Source organism: Sciurus carolinensis, chromosome X, assembly GCF_902686445.1.
Source record: "Sciurus carolinensis chromosome X, mSciCar1.2, whole genome shotgun sequence".
NCBI classification, from domain to species: domain Eukaryota; kingdom Metazoa; phylum Chordata; class Mammalia; order Rodentia; family Sciuridae; genus Sciurus; species Sciurus carolinensis.
The window spans coordinates 63,552,688-63,573,818 of NC_062232.1; the positions used below are offsets into that span (position 1 = coordinate 63,552,688).

General features: G+C 35.5%; 1 pseudogene; it reads right to left on the bottom strand.

The window, feature by feature from the left end:
* Positions 1 to 13,338: 13,338 nt before the first annotated feature.
* The window catches only part of LOC124971521 (growth arrest-specific protein 7-like), a 31,155-nt pseudogene continuing 23,362 nt past the window's right edge, over positions 13,339 to 21,131 (bottom strand).

Below are 21,131 nucleotides of genomic sequence, written 5' to 3' on the forward strand. Positions count from 1 at the left end.
AGTTTGAATCATCCCATTTATTGATTCTTACTTTCAGTTTTGGAACTTCATGAGGCTGGTCCTAAGCAAACATGATGAAGATTTGGGCCTACATTTTCTTCTATTAGGTGCAAGGTCTTGGGTCTAATTTCTGTGGCCTTGATCCATTTTGAGTTGAGTTTTGTGCAGGGTGAGAGATGGAGGTTTAATTTAATTTTGCTGCATATAGATTTCCAGTTTTCCCAGCACCATTTGATGAAGAGGCTATCTTTTCTACATTGTATATTTTTGTCACCTTTGTCTAGTTTAGATAACTGTGTAATTTTATTGATGTGTTGAGTTGTGTTTATTGATTTCCATAGGTTCAAACAAACTTGTATTCCTGGGATGAACTCCAATTGATGATGGTTCACTGTCTTTGTAATATGTGTTTGTAAGTTATTTGCCAGAATTTTATCAAGAATTTTATCAGGGATCTTGGTCTGATGTTTTCGTTTCTGGATGTGTCTTTGTATGATTTTGTTTTCAGCATGATCCTAGCCTCATAGAATGAGTTTGGAAGGGTTCTGTCCTTTTTATTCTCATGGAATATTTTGAGAACTATTGGTGTTAACTCTTTTTTGAAAGTCTGGTAGAACTCGGCTGAGAATTTGTCTGGTGTTGGGCTATTTTGGGTTGTAAAGCTTCCAGTGGCATCTTCTATTTCATTGCTTGAAATTGATTTGTTTAAATTGTGTATATCCTCCTGATTCAGTTTGGGTGGATCATATGTCTCTAGTTATATGTTGATGTCCTTGAGATTTTCTATTTTATTTGAGTATAAACTTTCAAAATAGTTTCTAATTATGTTTTGTTTCTCAATAGTGTCTATCATGATATTTTGTTTTTCAACATGAATTTTAGTAATTTGGGTTTTCTTTCTCTTTCTCTTCATTAGTGTAGCTATGGGATTATCAATTTTATTTATTTTTTTCAACGAACCAGCTTGTCATTTTGTCAATTTTTGTTGTTTCTTATCATTCAATTTCATTGATTTCAGCTCTGATTTTAATTATTTACTATCTTCTACTGCTTTTGGTCTTGATTTGTTCTTCATTTTCTAAGGTTTTGCGATGTAATATTAAGTCATTTATTTGTTGACTTTTCATTCTTTAAATGAATGAGCTACATGCAATGAACTTTCCACTTTATACTTCCTTCATAGTGTCCCAGCGATTTTTATGTTTTATCAGTGTTCTCATTTACCTCTGAACATTTTAAAAAATTTCCTCCCTGATTTTTCCTGTTATCCATTCATCATTCAATAACATGTTATTACTCTTCAGGTGATGGAGTATCTTCTATTTTTTATTTTACTGTTGATTTCTAGTTTCTATTATGATCTGATAGAATGTGGGGTAGTATTTCTATATTTTTGTATTTGCTAAGAGTTACTTCATGTCACATCATATGGAAAGGATCCATGTGCTGCTGAGAAGAAAGAGTAGTGGCTCAATGATGGATGAAATACACCATATAGGTTCATGAAGTCTGTAGTCTTGATTTTATTATTTAATTCTATAGTTTGTTTATTTTTTGTTTGAAAGCTCTATCTAGTGGTGAGAGTGTTGTGTTAAAGTCAACTAGTATTATTGCATTGTGGTCTATTTGATTCTTGAAATCAAGAAGGGTTTGTTTGATGTACATAGATGCTCCATTGTTTGGGGCATATTTATTTATGATTGTTATACCTTGTTAATGTATGATTCAGGTAAGTAGTATGAAATGTCATTCTTTATCCTGCTGACTAACATTGCCTTGAAGTCCACTTTATTTGCTGTGAGGACGGTAACCCCTGCTTGATTACACAGCCTAGGTGAATGATATGTTTTTTCCTAACCTTTCATCTTCAGTCTTTGGATGTCTTTTTTTAGAAGCTAACTCTCTTGAAGACAGCATAATGTTGGGTCTAGTTTTAAAATCCAATCTGCCAATCTATGTCTTTTGATTAATGAGTTTAAGACATTAACATTCAGGGTTATTACTGAGATATGATTTGTATTTCCAGGCATTATGGTTTATTTTTGGCTTTTAACATGACTTAGTTTCTCCTTTGATTGGCTTTTCCTTTAGTGTAGTTCCTCCCTTTGCTGACTTTCATTGTTGTTTTTCATTTCCTCCTCATGAAATATTTTGCTGAAAATGTTCTGTAGTGCAGACTTTCTATTTGTAAATTCTTTTAACTTTTGTCTATCATGAAAGGTTTTTATGTCATCATTAAATCTGAATGTTAGTTTTGCTGGATATAAGATTCTTGATTGGCACCCATTTTGTTTAAGAGCTTGATATATATTATTCCAGGACCTCCTGGCATTGAGGGTCTGTGTTGAGAAATCAACTGAAATTCAATTTGGTTTGCCCCTATATGTAATTTGATTTTTTTTCTCTCACAGCTTTTAAAATTCGGTCCTTATTCTGTATGTTAGTCATTCTCATTATAATGTGCCTTGGTGTAGGTCTGCTGCAATTTTGTACACTTGGGGTCCTGTAAATCTCTTGTAGTTAATTATCTATTTCATTCTTTACATTTGGGAAATTTTCTGATATTATGTCATTGGAAAGATTGTGCATTCTTTTGGTGTGTATCACCATACCTTCAATTATCCTGATAAATATTAAGTTCAGTCTTTTTATGTTATCCCATATTTCTTGGAAGTTCTCTTCTGTTTTCTTACCATCTTCTCTGTACAGTCAACTTCATTTTCAAGAGTATATGTTTTTGTCTTCTTTGCCTGAGGTTCTGTTTTCCAAAAGGTCTTGTATTTTGTCAATAGTTTTCATTGAATTTTTAATTTGGTTTATTGTTTCCTTCATTTTGAGGATATCTGCTTGTTTCATTTTATAATCTCTTTCTCTTTATTGAAGTGATCTTTTACTTCCTGTATTTTATCCCCGATACCATCCTTTATTTTAAAGATCAGTTTATGTACCAAGCTTACCATTTCTCGAGTTGCCCACTAACTAGTCCTGGTTTTTCAGCTCAAGAGGCCTAGGGTTTATTGCTTGGAGGGTATGGTGTTGTGCCTGTTGGTTGTTTCTATTTTATGCAATAGTTCAGGATGCAGGACTCCAGGCTGTCTCTGTGATTGCTGTGGGTAACCATGTACCACTTCTTTCTATAGGATTCCTTAAAGGTGACATAGAGCTTTGTGTCTCTACAAGCACAGGTTCTATGGCGTGGATTCTCCATGGGTAATCTCTAGTTCAAAAGTATTTCCTCTGACTGATGCAACTCACTGGGGTACTCTCCTTACTACTCAGTAAATAGACTCAGCTGGTTTGCCTGGATTGTAGCTTGTATTGGCTCAGGTTTTGAACTGAAAGCACCAGTTCCCTCTGCTGAATGTGACTGAGGCAGCACCCAATCTGTGTGCAAACAATGCCCAGGCACTCACTGGCTATGGCCATGGGTCAAGTTGGATGCCAATGCTCTTTGCTGCCTTGGATTCCCACAACTGTCTGCCTTGACTGACCTCCCACTGTGCATAATCATGATTTGAATACTTTCTCTTTAAGTTTCTTGGAGCTGAGTCAACTTCTCATTTTGGCCATAATCCAGGTATGATCTTTTTATGTCACCGAAGATTCAAACAGTTTTCCTCTTTGATGGGTCCCCCTCAGATTCCAGCCATGATAACAGTCACTTTGGGCTTCATGGGATTCAGTCCACTTCCCACCTTGCCTCCTGTCACATTATTAGCAGCAGCAATCCTAATGCCTTCCTTTTCTCAGTTTGGAGCAAAAACTGCCTTTCTGGTTGGATCTGAGCTCTCACTTTCTACTAGAGTGAATGATGGGTATTGATTTTGTCTCTGCCTGGGCTGTCATGGAGGCTTCGTGGAGCACTGAGTGAGATTTGCACTTCCCATGATGGGTATGCTCCACACCACTCCCCTTATTTATGGGAAGAGGGAGGAGGCTTCAGCAACTCTTGGTTATTATTGATCTCTCTAAAGATATTTCTAGATGGATTATTAAGTGATTTGACTGAAGGGGTCCCTCTGGTTTTATTTGTTGCTATTTGGAGGTGGGAATATGCTATACTGATTTGAAGAATAATCAGTTTTAGACTCCACAAAATGGCCATGGAGCCTGGCACAGCTTTCTATACATATTTTGGTTTCAAACTGCTCGATCTGATTCAAGGACACCACTGCCCCAGTCATGCTTTAATTTGGTCTGTCTTTATTTGCAGATGTTTTGGGGAGTGTGAGTTTATGTGCTCTTATGCTCCCCCTTTATATTTCTCTCTCTGTTGCCCTTCCCCTATCCCCCAATGTGGTCTGGGTTTTGGTTTAGGAATTCTGAACTTATTTTATATTCCAGTAACTGATCTTCAAGTCTCTCCAGGTCTCATACTTTGTAATATTGGATCTTGGAATATTTATTCTGTCACCCAACTATCAGATCAGCACTTTCTTCAGTGTCTACTTTCTGTGTTGTGGGAGATCTGAAATCACTGCCTATCTGCATTACACCATCTTCTAAGTCCTAAATCAGTAAAAAAATTCTCATTGATTTATGTCTAAAGGCAAATTGCCATTTTTCTCTTGCAGTTTTTAGATTTCTATTCTTATTACTTATGTTAGTCATTTAATTATACTATGTCTTGGAGATGATGTTTTTTGATTTTGTCTATATGGAGTTTTAACTGCCTTTTTTATTTGAATTTCTATTGCATTCCTAAGGTTTGGAAAATTTTCTAATATTATTTAACTGAAAATGTTGTGCATTTCTTTATTTGTACTTTGGTTCCTTCATGTACGCCAATGATTATTACATTTGGTCTCTTGATGTTACCTCAGATTTATTGAATATTCTGGTCCCCTGTTAACATCTTTTCTTTAATATTGAGTTTATTTTTTATGTTTATATCATCTGCCTTTGAGGACTGGAAACCAATCTTCAAAGTAATCTATTTTTTTGATGGTGCTTTCAACTGAATTTTTAATTTGATTTCTTAAGTATTTCATTGCCTGGATTTCAGTTTTGTCCTTTTTTGGAATTGCTACGCTTTTGTTAAAATGTTGTTTCACTTCCTGCTTATTGTCTCTTAGTTGCTTTCTTAGATATTTTTACTTCCTTTATCATTTTAATATTCAAGTTTCTAAATTCTTTTAGAAATTTTCTATACTGTGTTGTCCATGGGACCAGTTGTATTATGAGCTATTTGGAGTGTCTTTTTCTCTTGATTTTTCATATTTTTAGTATTTCTACCCATGTTCTGGGATAATTTCCTATTTTACTTTTATATATGAGACATTTTTGTGAGTTTTTTTCCTCTTTACTCTATGTCCTGGATTTCATGAATGTAAATCTCAATATGTTCACTCAATTAAATTGTTATTGTTTCCAGTATCTAATACCATATTGAGAGGAGATACTAGTCCAATTTATTATAGCTACTTCATAGCAATGCTTTATACTAATAAATCTTTTATAAAATTTATTAACATTATTCTTCAGTCACCCATTAATCTATTGTTCTTGGTCAGAATTTTTTAAAAATTATTTTTTGTAGTTGTAGATGGACACATGTCTTTATTTTGTTTGTTTACTTTTTATGTGGTGCTAAGGCTCAAACCCAGTGTCTCACATGTGCTAAGCAAGCACTCTGCCACTGAGTTACAGCCCCAGACCCTTGGTCAGGTTTTTGATGCAGGATATTTTTTTTTTCTGGGACTCCAGTTATTGTATAGTTCCTTATTGTAAGCTTTGATCCAAAGTTGTCAAACTTGTTAGGGGAGTCTACATGCAGAGTCCTGCTGCAGGGCTTTAGTTCCTGGTTGCCTGGACAACTCTGATGCCCCCTCTTTCTGGAGGTCTCAGACCATTTCCTGGGGTGAGTCACAAGCATCAGCCTATCCTTCAACCCTTTCTAGGCTTGGAAGAGATGACTAAAGGTTCACCGTATTTGATATGAATTTATTGGGCCTCAGTTCCTTCCTCACTCTGCCAGGTTCCTAACTTCAGAGCTCAGATTACTGTTTCAAAATAAAGAGTTCTTTGCTCTTCTCAGTTTTCTAGACTCAATTTGCACAGCTGAATAGCTGATTTGTTTCACTCTTTAGGAGCTGGTATGATGTTGTGGATACCTCTGCACTGCTTCATTCCATTTTCCAAAGGGATAGACACCATGGATTAAATGGGTGTCAAGATATGAATCTTTACGAGTAAAGAATTTGTGGTATGAGGGAAAAAGGAAGTGGAATATTCAAAAGGTGAAAGAAGGAAAGTGGAAGCAAGTTCAGGCATGAAGGGAGAAAGTGAATAAATAGAAGAGAGAGATCAAGACATTTTGCTATAAGAGATAAAGGGGAGAAATGTAAGAGTAATACAACAAGCAAACATGTACATAACAACAGCAACACCTCCAATGTCAAACACTAAATTTAAAAAAATAAGAAAATAAAAACAAACCCAAAAACAAAAAGAAAAAAGTTACCATTTCTCAGGAAAACAGGGATAGTAAAAGTTTACTATAAAGAAATAAGAAAATAATATATATATATATTTATATGCAAATACATGAATCAATCAGCAAAAATAACCATAAAAACAAATAAATATTGAATAACAAAAAAACAAAGAAATTATTAATTAAAAATGCTTAAATTTTGCTATTGAAGTAGCTGAATTTGAATATGTATATCCTATTTCAGACCTTCCATCTTTTCCATAATTCTTGTGCCATGCACCTCCTACAATAAGCCATGGCTTGGTGATTTTAAACCCAACCTGGTTTTGTGATTTTCACCACTATTCCTGCTGGAGTAAATTGGAAGTTTAGATCATTGAAAATGTTCTTAACTTCTCTGTTCACCAGTACAGGGCAGATGGGACTGGAAGTACCTTCTACTGGGATTTTTTTCCCTAGAAATCTTGAATTATTGCTCTTACTGGTTAGAAGTGGTGCAGAGATCTATTTAAGGGAATAAAAATGAGATAGTAGAAAAAAGAGGAAAAATCTAATTACTATATTAAATAAAAATTTAAAATTAGATAAATGTATGAGATAACTAGTAGTAAAAGGAAACCAAATCAACATAGAAGACAATACAGGTGAAAATTAAAAATGTCAAAGCATCTCAAACTTATCCTTGTTAATATGTTTAAGATTAAGAGTCTTCTTTCTTTCTGGTCCTATCAGTTTTGAAATTCACCATTTATCAGTGATGAGACCAATGGCAAAACCTTGGAGGCTATTCACTGACTGATTCTGAGCATAGAGGTGGTAACCAAACCACTTAGTTCTGTATTGGGATGTAGATCTATGTATTAGTTTTTTTCACATGTCTACTTTAGTCTCTTGCTTCAAAAAACTGCATGGATCTCAGGCACCACATTTTTACTTCCTCTTTGCCCAAACTTTCTCTCAGGGGAATCCTGTACACCCAATATTCTGCTGTGGTACTGTGAGCCAGCAAGTCCTCTAGGGATTGTGACAGGGCATCCCTAGCCTGGTGGCCAGATCCTTCCCTGGCTTGGATGGCAGTTATGTTTGGTTCTGGTTATTTTTTTGGAGCACTGGTAAAAGAACTGTGGACCCAGGGTTATTCATAAAGACTTCACTCACACTCAGTATAGACCTATGAGATAAGCGACTAAGGAAGAATGCTCAAATTCAGCAAAGGAGATAGTGAAACCTGGGAAGAATCACAGAACTGGGATGGTAGTATAGAAAATGGATCAAAGCACAATGACAACCACAATAGCAGCTTCCCATCATGAAGACTCCTCTTTGCAATGAGTAAATTTGAGAGTCTAAGGAAACACAGCAGTTTCAATGGGTTTGGTGCAAAACATGAAGAATACTACAAAAGAAGCTTGTAACAGTATTTCCTACATCAAAAATGTATACATAATTCAAATAAATAACTTAGTGATACATCTCAAAGACCTGGAAAAGAAAAGGAAAGCACAGACAAAATAAATAGCATTCAAGAGAACAAAGATCAAAATATAAGTAAACAACTTAGACTAAAAAATAATAAATAGACAAAGAATTGTTACTATTAAATGATGGAAAGGTCAATAAACCTTTAGACTGACTAAGCAAGAATAAAAGAAGAAAAATATAAACTTATAAACCAAAAAATAATTCAAATGATACCATGAAAATAAGAAAGATAATTACATAATACTATTAACAATTATATGCCAAGAAATTAGAATCTGATTTAAATTACCTAAGTACATATATTAATAAACCACAGTGAATCCCACTGATAGGAATATCCATGAGACACTAATTTAAAAAAAAAAACTGTAAGTGAATAGCAAAATGATCAGTAGACTAGAGTGAAGGGAATATGGGGAGGGAAGAGGGGAGGGAAAACAGAAATACTGGGGACTGAATTAGAGCAAATTATATTCCAAGATTTTATAATTATGTCAAAATACATTGTAACATTAGGTATAACTAAAAAGAAGTGATAAAAATAATAATAAAAGGAAAATCTACAAAAATAGATAAATTTCTGGACACAAGAGGCCTGTCAAAACTGAAGCATACAGGTACAGAACATATCTATGAGATAAGTAAAAAATAATGAATTGATTCTCTAATTAAATCTTCCAACAAATAAAGGCCCATTTCTAGATGGCATCACTGCTGAATTCTGCCTAAATATAAGGAAGAACTCAAATTTCAAAATTCATTTTATGAGGCCAACATTGCACTGATATTGAATTTGATAAGAACATAAAAAGCAAAAATGGAAAGAAAAGAAAGAATAAAAGTGAAAAGTAAACTATATGCTAGTATCCCTAATGAAACTGTATGCAAAAATTCTCAGCAAAATATGAGCAAACCAAATCCAATAGCACATCAAAAAGATAACTCAGCTTGATCTGTTGGAATTTAGACAAGGAATAGAAAATTGGTTCAACATACACAAATCAGTAAATGTAATACAACATGTAAACAAAATAAAATACAAAAATCATATGATTTTCTCAATAGATTAAGATAAGGCATTTGATAAAATTCAACATCTCTTCATTGTTATATAGAATAAACATTACTCAATATAATGAAGGCTATATATAATAGACACCATCATCATGAATGGGAAAAAGCTAAAAGCTTGTCTTATAAGATCCAGAATACAGCAAAATGTTCATTCTCACCACTTTTAATAATGGAATACTTATTCAGAGCAACTAGGCAAGAGAAAGGAGTAAAAGTCATACATATGGGAAGGGGGAAATCAAATTATCTCCTTTCGTAGAATATGTGATTTTATCTTGACCTTGTTGGCTTAGGATCAGACTTCCTTAACAGGACACCCATAGCACAAGAAATAAAAGCAAAAATCAATAACTGGGATAGATTCAAACTAAATAGCTTTCTCTCAGCAAAGGAAACTATCAGCAATGTGAAGAGAGAGCCTACAGAGTGGGAGAATATCTTTGCCACTCATAATTCAGATAGAGCACAAATTTCCAGAATATATGTAGAACTCAAAAAACTCTACACCTGGGCTGGGGAGATAGCTCAGCTGGTAGAGTGCTTGCCTTGCAAGCACAAGGCCCTGAGTTCGATTCCCGGTACCGCAAAAAAAAAAAAAAAAAAAAAAAAAAACTCTACACCAAGAATACAAATAACCCAATCAACAAATGGGCTAAGGATATGAACAGACACTTCACAGAAGAAGATCTACAGGCAATCAATAAACATATGAAAAAATGTTCAACATCTTTAGTAATAAGAGAAATGCAAATCAAAACCACACTAAGATTCCATCTCACCCCAATTAGAATGGTGATTATCAAGAATACAAGCAACAATAGGTGTTGGAGAGGATGTAGGGAAAAAGGTACACTCATACATTGCTGGTGGAACTGTAAATTAGTGCAGCCACTCTGGAAAGCAGTGTGGAGATTCCTTAGAAAACTTGGAATGGACCTACCATTTGACCCAGCTATCCCACTCCTTGGCCTATACCCAAAGGACTTAAAATCAGCATACTACAGAGATACAGCCACATCAATGTTCATAGCTGCTCAGTTCACAATAGTCAGACTACGGAACCAACCTAGATGCCCTTCAAATGATGAATGGATAAAGAAACTCTGGTATATATATACAATGGAATATTACTCAGCTATAAAGAATAATAAAATTATGGCATTTGCAGGCAAATGGATGAAATTGGAGAATATCATGTTAAGTGAGATAAGCCAATCTCAAATATCCAAAAGATGAATGATCTCACTGGAAAGCGGATGATGACACATAATGGGGAGTGGGAGGGGGACAAGAATGGAGGAAGGAGGGACTGTATAGAGGGAAAAGAGGGGTGGGAGGGGTGGGGGTGAAGGAAAAAAATAACGGAATGAATCAAACATCATTACTCAATGTAAACGTATGAATATGCAAATGGTATGCTATTACTCCATGTATAAACAGAAACAACATGTATCCCATTTGTTTACAATAAAAATAAATTAAAAAAAATATAATGCCAGTTACAATAAATTTGTCTCCTTAAAAAAAAAAGAATATGTGATTTTATACATAGAAGTCCTACAGACTACTAGAACTAATAAATGATTTAAAGTTGCAGGATATAAAAACAATATACAAAAATCAGTAGCATTTTATACAACCATAATAATATTGCTGAAAAATAATTTTAAAAAATCCATTCACAATATCTAATAAAATAATTAGAATTACATTTAAATAGTGTAGTAAAATAATTCTGCAATAAAAATTACAAAATTTTGAAGAAATATTAAAAAGGACATAAATGGAAATATGTCTTATGTTCATGGATTAGAAGATAATATTGTCCAGAAGGTAATAATATTCAAATTAATATATAGACTCAATGTTATCCCAAATGAAATTCCAAAGACATTCTTGAACAAAAAACAATACCCATCATGCTATTCATATAAAATTTCAAGACACTCTGAATACCCAACCAAACCTTGAAATAAAAATAAATTTGAAGTATTATTATTTCTTTATTTTACAAGTGAAATCCATAGTGATTATGATTTTGAAATTATGGCAAAATGATACACCTACCAACACATATAGTGGAATAGATAACTTACAAATACAACTTCAAGTATGCAATTAAAAGATTTTTAGCAAGGGTGTCAAGATCATTCAATGAACATAAGATGGAATTTCATGAATTTGTACTAAGAAAACTGGATATCAATATAAAAATGATGTTGAACCCCTTCCTTAAGTCAAATACAAATACTAACTAAAATAATCAAAACTATAAATTATGAATTATTTCAAGAAAGTCAAAAGGAATTCTTCATGGCATTGGATTTGCTAAAGATTTCCTGAATATGACACCAAAAGCACAAGCAACAAAGGAAAAATAAATACAATTATCTTCAAGATTTAAAATTAAAAAAAATAGTCAAAAGTCAGATAGTAGAATAGATAGCCCTACTGGTCACCAGCTTCTCAAGGAGATAGAATCAAAACAACTGGAGAGAAGTTACTACCTGATGTTGGTAACTGTGGGAAGTCACTGAAATTTAGATATGAACAAATATGAAGTAAAACAAAGAAATTTGGAACATGAACCAGAGAGTGAAAATGAGTAACTCCACACCAAATTCCCAGTTTCTTGAGGGAAGCAAGGGTAGAAATGAAAAAAGAAAGATGACGAGATCTAGAAAACACATCTATCACCGGTCTCAGTACCATGAAGACAATACAGTTGAAACAGACAGTGGACCTGGAATCTGCATAGCATATGAGAATTAGTGAACTACTGCTTCCCAACATACAATCACTGTGTCGTATCAGTGGGCCATTTTGAGAAAGTTTTATCTGGGTTTACCCCTTTGGGAATTCAAGATCTCTAAATTTTCCTCTGTCTGGGATCCAGTAGCAAATGCCATACACTGATCCAACAGGTGTTGGCCTTGACAGCTAGTTTTGCTATGGGAGAGATTGTTTGAAACAAAACACCTTCAATTATTTTGCAATGGGAATATAATCTGTATCATTTACTGGACAAAGGTTTCTTTCCTCTTAGGAGTTTCTTCTTGGAGAAATATCTTGAGAATAAGACTCTACATGTAATCATCATGTGTAGTAGCTAAGTGTCAGATTCAGAACATCAGATTCAGAACGTCAGAGCACAGAGGAGTGGAGTATATGTGGAATTCACAACTACTCCATTTCAGTGCTGATGGTTGCAATTTCATACCATTTCCCAACCCCTGGAGTATGACAAGGGTCTGCTACAGTGACAGGCATTAGATCTGCCCTAGGAAGTGCAAAGAAAATAAAACCAGAGCAAAACACTACTGGAAAAATATTGCATTTCACCCCAGTCAGTTAAGAGATATTTATTACATCTTTCTCCACCCATAATACACACAATATGGTTGCCAGGAGAGCAATACAAAGAGCATTGTGAATAGCACACAACCTATACACAAAGCCACAAATGGCATAGAATGAAGATATTCTGAATAGAATGAGATAAACCTCTTTTCCTCACAAAAGCATCCTCCTTGCCAGAAAGGACACTAAACTTTTATATTAAGAATTTTTTGTTATTTCTGCTTAGTTCTTGTATTCTCTCTCTCTTCTTCTCCCTTGAATATTTAATATTCTTTTCTTTCTTTCTTTCCCACTCTCTTAGCATCAATAATAAAATCTTTTTTCTTTTCACTCTCTCTCTTTCTGTCTCTCCTTCTTTCTTATCCCCCCTAATTTTCACATATTTTTTCCTATTTTCCCTATTTCATTTGGTATTATTATTTTTAGCATTTTTTTATTTTCTCAAATTCTTATCTTAATTAATAAGTACCTTTCTGACATTTTGGTTCATTCTATTTTTTTTTTTTCAGGCTGAGCCAATGGCACCTTCTATTCATGATTCTGATCCTGACATTGGCTTGGAGGCAGAGAGGGCCCTCCCCTGATCTTCCAAAGTCCCTAAAGAGATAAAGGGACCAGTTGGAGGATGGGCGTTCGGGCACCCAGGGGCGTAAGTGTGTGACAGCCACCCCTATGGAACTCAGCAGGGACCACAAAGTTCCAGCCTCGGTTTTTTCTCAGAGCAAAAAGCATGGCATGGGGCTTGGGGGCTTCAGTCTTGGAGACAAGGGCAGGGTTGCAAGTCTGTCTTCTTGGCCTGGGAATATTTGGGATACCCCAGCTGAGCCATCCAGACACCCTTCTGGAATTGCCAGCTCTTTCCTTTTTCCTCAGTGGAAAGGAGAGTGGGTGGGAGGGCAAATTCACCCAGCAGGAGACACCATCTCCTCTCCGTGGGACACCCAGCCCCTCTCCTGGGCCGGACTCCCAGGGCCACAAAGGTGTATCTAGATCTCCATGTCCACAGGGCGAATGTTGCCCGTTTTGTGCTCTCGGACCCACAGCTCTCTGTCTTTGGCCGGGTCCACTTTTCAAAGCAGTTGGTCCACAGGCTCAACTGTGCTTTGGTTGAACATGTCTGTCTTGTGCTGCAACTATGTATACTGGCACAAATGTTGCCGGATCATCTCCACCCTCTCCACTTCCAGCTGCTCCAGCTCCAAAGCGGTGGTCACCATCTCTTCAAACCACTTGGACTGGGCCTGGTTGTGGAGGTCCACACAGCACGTGAGGTCATCACCAACCTGTGTGGACTTCCTCCATGCCTTCCTGATGTCCTCCTCAGTCTTGTTGCTCAGCTTGATCTCCAGCTGCTGGGTCTTCATCTCCAGGTCTCTCTGCCGCTCTGTGAGGGCTTTCCGGGCCTTCTCCACCGATGCATAGCGGTTGGAGATTTGCTTGCGGAGGTCAGTGATATGGTGGTCACACTTTTTCATGTCTTTCTTGAAGTTCTCACGAAAGTTCATTAGGGGCTTCTCTACCTCGCTGTGAAGCTTGGCGGAGAACTTGAGATGAACTTCTGCTTCATCTGCCAGGCTATTCTTCACCTGGGCCCATGCTTCTCCCAGGGAGCCTTCTACCTGTACAGCCAAGGAGTTCTGAGAGAGCTTAGCCAAGTTTTTTGCATATTCTTCTTCAATCTTTATCCTCTCTTGGATGAATTCAGACATTTCTTTCTGCATTTACTTGCCCTTCAGTTGCTTTTGGAGCAGCAGTTCGAATCCCACCTAGGTGCCATTGCCTTGGAGGTCTTTCTTATCTTCCCAGAAGTAGTCACAGTAGCTCCACTCAGTTGGCTTCAGCAGCTGCTGTTCAGGCATTGTGTCTGGGTGAGGGAACCTCATGCAATTTATTGTCTTCTCTGTGTGGTCACTTTTATTTTCAAAATTATGTACTTTGTCTTCATTGCCCAAGGTTCTGTCTTCCAAGTGGTCTCTGTTGGTGCTACTTTCCTTTGAATTTTTATTTTGGTTTATTGATTCCTTCATTTCAAAGATTTCTTCTCAGGATCTTTATCTCTTTCTTTAAGTTATCTTCCTTCTCCTGAAACATAGCTCTGATTTCACTCTTTATATGCTCCTTAAAGTCATGAAGCAGTTTTACTAAGTATATTCTGAACTCCTTCTCTGACATTTCTTCTACTGTTTTGTCAATGGAGTCTATAATTGGAGCATCCTGGTTTGTTTGGAGTGCTTTATTCTCCCCCTTTTTTTTTCATTTCGTTTGTGTGTCTTCCCATCTAGCCGTGGGGATCTAAGGTAGTACAGTTTCTACCCTGTAAATTTATAGTGTCCCTGAAGGTTTCCAGTACCTCACAAATCTGGGTTTCAGTTTCCATAGGCTTCGCCATGCCACAGTCCCAAGATTGCTCTTGGATTGCAGATGATCAATTAACTCTCATTCTATTTTTGACCATCTTTTTTCTATTGTTTTTTTGTGTCACAGTAGTATTTGCTTTTACTTGGTTATTTACATACTGGTTTTATTATTTTTAAATTATCACTTTGTTAATGTTGTTTTTTCTTTCTTAATGTTGCTGGGATTAAAAGTGGAACCTTTAGCACATTAAGTTGTGTTATGGGCTACAACTTAAGAACAGACTGATCACCACTGCCAAGTCCAAATTTGAAAGTCTTTATTAGTCAGCCAACTGACTGTCTCACACAATGCCCCCAAAATGGCTATGGGAAGAACAGCCCTGACCATAAGGTTGCAGAGCTTTTATACCATAATTCAGTACACCAATCATAAGTGCTCCTTGGTATCATTCAGTACTACAAACTAACATCATGAGATCTAAAATCATTAGCAGAGGGGGATGTGGGTCAAAATGACCTTATTTAGGTAGAAATTAAAGAATGGTTATTAACATCTACAGAATCACTGTTGACATCACATGGTACATTGTTTAGGAGAAACAGGTACATTGTTTAGGAAAAATAGGAATCAAAAATAGAACAATTTTTCTTTATATAAGAATCGCCATTTTGTGTTTCCAAACATGTTATGCTAAGAAACTGATGATGGGTACAGAAGTGGGGTGTTCTCATGGGAAAAGTATTTCCTATATGACATGGAGTCTCAGGGCAAAATGGAGTCTGTTTAGTCATTGCCCATATAGCCTGGCCTATAGAATTTCCATGGAGTCAAATATGTCAACAGACACGATGATGTTTTGCTTCTGAGCTATATCTCTAACACAGGTGTGAGAAAATGGAACTTAATACAGCTACAATATAATCCTGCTCAAACCTGGGAAAATGCTTCAATGTAAATGATAGAATAGAGTAGATTGAAAGTCTCAAGCAATCAACTCATCCCCAAGTAGGAATGCTGATTATTCACACCAGAGATCAACAGCAGAGCAACACAACTGACATAGATTACACATCTGTAAGTAACCTAAGAATTGTTAGATTCCATAACCTTTCAAAATGAATATCACTAACAAAACTGGGTGAGTAGACACAGAGAATGCACTCCATATATGAAGCTACCTAGCACTTGCCTATTTGAAATTCCATAGGATTCCCAAATTGATAGACCTATAGAAAAAGTGGGTCAATTATGTTTTGAAATAACATGCACAGTGTTACAACCTCTAATCACAATCAAAAGAAGACGTAAGAAAATTGTCTTAACTCCATTTGAAATTAAACTCTACACACAAACTGATAGCCCTGGACACTTCACTAAGAGAAGATTGCTCATTAAAACAGGTTCACATAAAAGTTGAAGAAAGTTGCATCCCAACAGATGTAACATAGAAACATAACATAAACAGATCTCAAAGTAGAAACATAAAAAAGTATGAAAAAATGCCAACATGACTCCTGCAATATCAAAAGTTCAGAAATACAAAAATGGATGAAATGCCAGACAAATATTTTGAAAGATTAAGTTTTAGAATGATCAAGTAATATTAAAAGTATTCAAATAAACAGTTGAATAAATCAAGGAAAAATGTAAGATATGAAATAGCATTTTAATAAAAACATAAAGATTCTGAAAAAGAAACAGAATTCTAAAGAAGAAAAGTTTAGTAGATCAAAAAAAACTTCAGTTGAATGCCTCATCAATAGCCTAGACTATGAGAAGGAAGAATATTACAACTTGAAGTATTAACAATCACATTTAGGTAATAATAAAGAAAAATAAATAAGAAAATGCATAGAACATACAGGATCTCCACATCACCATTAAAAGAACAAATTTACAAGTTACAGAATTAGACAAAGGAGTTAAGATACAGTTTAATAACACAAAACACCTATTAAATACAATAATAGCAAAAATTCCCCAAATCTTTGGAAAACACAGACTTTCATGTACAAGAGGCAACTGTTACCACAAATAGACATAACCAGAAAAGATACTCTCCAAAAGCTCTTATAGTTAAACTGCCAAATGTGGAAAACTAATAAAGAATATTAAAATCTGAAAGAGAAGAGCAAAGTCAAATTTAAAGACCTAGGAAATACACTAGAACCAATGAATCTGCTAGAAAAAAAATACAGACTCAACATTCCAACATTATTAGTGCAGGCACTGACTTTCTTTTTAAAAATATTTTTAGTTGTAGATGGACACAATACCTTTATTTTGTTTATTTATTTTTGTGCGATGCTGAGAATTAAACCCAATGCCTCACATGTGCTGAGTAAGAGCTCTACCACTGAGCTACAACCCCAGTCCTGACTTTCTTAAAAAGACTACTGAAGTGCAAGAAATAAAATCAAGAATAAATACATGGGGTGGCTTCAAATTAAAGAATGTATGAAAAACAAGGGAAACATTTAAGAGTGTGAAGAGAGAGCCTACATAATGGTAGAAAATCTTTGCCAGCTACTCTCAAATAGGATATTAATGTCCAGAATATATAAAGAACACAAAAAACTTAACACAAAAAAACCCCAACAAATAACAGACAATAAATGGGAAAATGATCTAAATAGACATTTCTTAAAAGAAGTAATATGCACTCTACTGTTCTGTATATCTAAGAGTACAAATAAAAGAGGAACCAAAAGAAATATATGTTGTTAGGGTAGTTCAGGGCTACTGGATGGGGGCAGGGCATCAAGCAGCCTGTGCATACACAGAGAAACAATGTAGCCTGCACATGTCCGAAGGAGCAACCAGTCCGGCCCTGACAAATGACCCCAGCCAATCCCAGGAGGACATGGAGTCCTCAAGCTTCCCCTCTCCCACCCCAGGGTTAGAAAAGCACAGCCCCCATAAGGGCCATGTTGGACTTCTCCGGCCCAGTATGCTGGTGGACTGGTGAACCTCACCCAAGAGTCCTTCCACAATAAAGTTTCTTTTTGATTCACATCTGGCCTGTCTGTTCTCCAGTTACAGTCATCTGATCTGGTTACCCCAGTCTTATCTTACATATGTGACCAACAAATCTATAAAAATAAATGTTTGACACTCTTAGAAAGCTATAAAATACAAATCAAACTACTGAGATTTCATCTCAGTCCAGAGAAAATTAAAATCATCTTGTACACTAATAAATAATAATTGCTGGCAAGGATGTGATGTACCAATTAAGATAACAATAAATAAATTGAAGGAAGACCAGAAGTTTAGAAGAAGAGGATTAGAGTGTGGCAAGAGGAGAGGGAAATGGGGAGTACTGGAGACTAAAATAGAGCAAATTATGTTAACTAAATATGTAAAAATGAGCCTCTCCTGTGGGTCATCATCTATGACTATCAAATAAAGGTAGGCTTGGTCAAGTTCTCAGACACAGAAATCTGGCTCTCAGGAACTGAAAATCACAAAAGATTGTTCCAGATGGCATGGAATATGTGGTTTCTCTGCGGTGCCTTATAGCCAGAATTTGCCTGTCCTAGATGTGACAGATGAACCTATAGAACCAAATGGCTTGCTTAACTCAACACCATCCTGTTTCTTACAGTAGAAGTTCCTACAGGTTCCACTTTGATCTGTACCACTATAAAAAAACCAAGAGTGGGCTCCACTTTTTGTTAGAGCCAGATCCTTTAGCATGGTTCAATCCTTCATGCCCCCTGATTCAAAAGATAATTGTCTCCTGTGCTTTTTCTATTACGTAATTTTCTTAGTGCTTAATTTACAGCCAGCCCATCCCTCTGACAGGAACCCTTTCCCTCACCCACACAGGACTTTAGGTGAGACTCACATTTACATATAACTATAACACACTAATAAAAACAAAATAAGTAATCAGAATGATGATAAATTTCTCATCAGTAACTTTAATTGCCAGGAATGTATAATATATTTCAACTCCTGAAAGAAAGTTCTTTCCATGAAAGATTACCAAGAAAAAAGCATGCTTCAGAATAGAAGTTATGAAGATAAGTGTAAGCAAAAAGAATTTGTGACCACTAAACCATCATTACAGAACATATTCAAAGAGATATTATAGTCATATGGGGAAGCATGGTAGACATGACAATAAGAGAATCAAAAACAATTATCCTCATTAGAATAGATAAGCAAATGAGAATTATGAAAGAATTAAACATGATTATTTCAATAAATTATCAGATCTCTAAAATGAAAAAGGGAGGATAAAACAAATATAGATTATTCAAACCAATCCAAGGAGAAACAACAAAATGATAGAAGGAGATAAATATTCTTAATAACCCTAACCCCAAATGTATATGGTCTGGATGCTCCAATTAAAATTCTAGCTGATTGGATTAAAAATATGATCAAACCACTTTCTGAAAGAAACTCACTTCACCATCAAAGAAGTACACAGACTAAAAATGAATATGTAATGAGTAATATTCTAATCACAGAGAATCATAAAGCAAGCAAGAATAACTATTCATATCTGAAGAAAAGAGACTTAAAAGCCAAACTTGGTCAGAAAAGGCAAAGAAGTTTGTAACATGTTGATTAAGGTAATAATCCAGCAGGAATTTGAAATTATTGTAAAAATATATGCTCCAAACATCACAGCTCCCAATTTTGTAAAACATAAACTATAGGGCAAAAAGAAAGAGAGAGTCATAGATATAACACTATTACGTAACGTAAATATTCCCACTATCACCAATAGATAGATCATCCAGAGGAGGGAAGAAAAATAACAACGGATAAAATCAGTTATATCACACTAGAATTAACAGACCATCTACAGAATATTCCATTCAAAAGCAACAGATAAAAATTCTGTTTGGCCCTCAAAAAATGTTTGCATAATAGAACATGTTTCGATTCATAAAGCAAAGGTTTAAAAATGCAAAGATATTTGAAGTAATCTTTTGCATCTTAGCAGATGATAATGGAGCAAAACTAGTAACAAACTGCATATACTAAAGAAGTAAATCAAGATATTGACCAATAAATTTTGAATAAGCAGTAGATAAATGAAGAAATAACTGGGGAAAATTTAAAATTCCTGAAATGAAATGAAAATAGAAACTAATAAAACCTGTGGAAGTTGTTTTAATTTGCATTTCTCTAATTACTAGAGATGTTGAACACTTTTTCATATATTTATTAATTGCCTGTATAACTTTTTCTGTAATGTGTCTGTCCAGTTCCTTGACCCGTTTATTGATAGGGTTCTTTGTAATTTTGGTGTAAAGTTTTGTAAGTTCTTTATAAATTTTGCAGATTAGTGCTCCATCTGAAGTGCATGTGGTAAAGATTTTCTCCCACTCTCTAGGCTCTCTTTTCACATTATTGATTGTATCCTTTCCTGAGAAAAAGCTTTTTAGTTTGAGTCCATCCCATTTATTGATCCTTGCTTTTGATTTCTTATGCTTTGGGAGTCTTGTTGAGGAAGTCTGATCCTAAGCCAACATGATGAAGATTCGGGCCTAATTTTTCTTCTATTTGGGGCAGGGTCTCTGGTCCAATTCCTAAGTCCTTGATCCATTTTGAGTTGAGTTTTGTGCAGGGTGAGAGATAGAGGTTTAATTTCATTTTACTGCATATGGATTTCCAGTTTTATCAGCACCATTTGTTGAGCAGGCTATCTTTTCTCCACTGTATGGTTTTGGCTCCTTTGTCTAGTAGGAGGTGACTATTTATGTGGGTTCGTCTTTGTGTCTTCTATTCTGTACCATTGGTCTGCCTATTTTGGTGCCATTTTTGTTACTATTGCTCTGTAGTATAGTTTAATTAGAATGACTATTATCAAGAACACAAACAATAACAGATGTTGGAGTGGATGTGGAGAAAAATGCACAGTTTTACATTGCTGGTGGAGTTGCAAATTGGTGCAGTCACTCTGGAGAGCAATGTGGAGAATCCTCAGAAAACTTGGAATGGACCCATCTTTTGATTCAGTTACCCCACTCCTTGGTTTATACCCAAAGGACTTAAAATTACCATACTATAGTAACAGAGCCACATCAAAGTTTATAGCAGCTCAATTCACAATAGGTAGATTGTGGAACCAACCTAGATGCTCTTCAACAGATGAATGGATAAAGAAACTATGGTATATATACAAAATGGAATATTATTCAGTCATAAAGAAGAATAATATTATGGCATTTGTAGATAAATAGGTGAAATTGGAGAATATCATGCTAAGTGAAATAAGCCAATCCCAAAAAACCAAAGGACAAATATTTTCCCTGATATGTGGATAATGATATATAATGGGGTGGTGGGTGAAAGAAGATTGGAGAAACTTTAGATTACATAGAGGGAAATGAGAGGGATGAAGGAGCAGGGGTATGACAGATGGTAGAATGAGACAGACATCATTACCCCATGTGCA